Source organism: Phodopus roborovskii, unplaced genomic scaffold (assembly GCF_943737965.1).
Source record: "Phodopus roborovskii unplaced genomic scaffold, PHOROB, whole genome shotgun sequence".
Lineage (NCBI taxonomy): Eukaryota > Metazoa > Chordata > Mammalia > Rodentia > Cricetidae > Phodopus > Phodopus roborovskii.
The window spans coordinates 310,634-312,764 of record NW_026126903.1 but is presented as its reverse complement, the minus strand read 5'-3'; positions in this window follow the sequence as shown (position 1 = coordinate 312,764).

The window sequence follows — 2,131 nt, the reverse complement described above, 5'->3', positions numbered from 1 at the left end:
CTCTTCTCTGGCCTGTGAAACAAGCTCTCTATCCTTCCTTACCTGAGCACTTGGTCCAGTCTTGCATTCAGGAGGAAGACACGATTCAAACAGAGATGCTGGAGCTTGTTGAGTTGGGAGAACTGAGAAACGATCTGTCGAAAACACCGTCGTTTCATCTCTTGGTTCCACAACCAACGCAAGGGTGTGAAGACTTCATGAAGAAGGAGTTTCTGAAGGTTTTTCATCTGGCCCAGGCCAGGGGCAAACTTTGCAAGGGTCCTCAGGTCCCAGCGAGCATTCACTTCCAGTTCCCGTATACTGCATGGCGCAAATACCTCCAGCAGCTCTAGGGGGTTATAGACAGGGCGGGCCCCAAACTCCAGCTTTTCACAGATCACCTGCAGCACATCTTTTCTCTGCTGGGCCCAGCAGTGGAAACATTCCAGGTATTCACAGAGATGTCTGGAATGGAGGGAAAGGTTCATCATCACATTCACAACCTCTTTTCCCTGTCTTTCGGGATGGTGCACCACTGGTTGGGTCTCTACGACGACATCTGGAGAGCAGACACCATCCTCTGTTCCAGCCCACACGTTCCAGAAGTTATGATGGGCATCCCGAAAATCAAGCACCTCTAATTTGGAATTCCTGTTGGTCAAACAAGAAGGGGATTCAAATGGCAGGACTGCCAATGTATAATCGGCTTTCACCTCACACATCCACTTCCCTTGAATGCATCCTGGAAACCAAGACTCAAAAGTTTCCTTTCTAGGGCCTGGCTACAGAGGCCGAGGTAGACTCATTGTGTGTTGACTACATCTCTTAGCAGTGCGCTCCATGCACCACTGTCTCTTTTCATTTATTCACTTCTCTAAGACAGCTCTGATTCAACTCGACCCACATTCTGAACTCTGTAGTCACTTCTCTCCATCCACACTCTTCCCCTCCATGTCACACTTTCTGACTCACCTAGGTCGATCCTTCTGCTGAATCAGCAAATCTAGGCCAGCCAGCACAGCCTTCAAGATCTCCAGGTCAGGAAACTTCATCAGGGCTCCCAAGGGAAGGCATCTGAAAGGCCAGGCTGCCACCATAGCACTTAGGATCTTGGTTTGTTTCCCCTTAAAGGCATCTTTGAATAGCGGTGGGAAGAGCTCCATGGGTAGTTTATTCAGAGCAGAGATAGCCAAGGCTTCATTTTTGAGCAGACTACTTCTTGCCAGCATCTGGAGTGTCAATGGCGAACTCATCTTGACCTTCACACAGACAGGTGCTACGGGAATATTCAGAGGAATTAATCCTTTCAGACAAGTCACTTTCAGCAGGACTCTCTGCCCCTTCATGGCGTAAACCCTGCCGGGCTTTGGTCACTAGTCTAGAAAAGTTGGAAAACCCATATTTCCTATTACACACTGTCTGACTTCTCATAGGCATAGGTCCCTCAAAGGCCTCATGCTCATGGACATGAGCCACCATGGCAACAAATCTCCCCGTTATTCTGCTAATCAAAAACACTGCTTCCCAGAATACTACAACCCTGGGCAATGAGAGAGTGGAAAAGTAAACAAGAGCTAGACTCTTTTGTGGGAAATTATCTTCAAATGTCTTTCTTGATCCATAAGATCAAAGTTAAAAATCCCACAGCCAAGTTTACTTTGCATTCAATCAGTGGGGGTTGTTGGGAGAATATGTGAAATGGAGACAGTCACTGTCATTTCTAATATTTTAGACCTGCAGCCAAGATTAGCCCCAGACCACTCTTTAGGAGTTTGAGTACTGACAATTTGTCAACTTGATGCTTCGCTGAGATTCATGGCCATCTGTGGGCTTCTACAGAATTTTCTTCATCTTCAGTTAACAAGTCCATAATCACATTGAATTAAATCCTTTTAAGCCAGATTGGAGTTGTTGGTCGGTACTTGCTCAGTGTGTCTTAACCCCTGAATATTGCAACCTCATCATTCTCTTAAAGGGCACAGCAGATTAGCACCTGTGCTCCATGCACCACTGTCTCTTTTCATTTATTCACTTCTCCAAGACAGCTCTGATTCAACTCGACCCACATTCTGAACTCTGTAGTCACTTCTCTCCATCCACACTCTTCCCCTCCATGTCACACTTTCTGACTCACCTAGGTCGACCCTTCTGC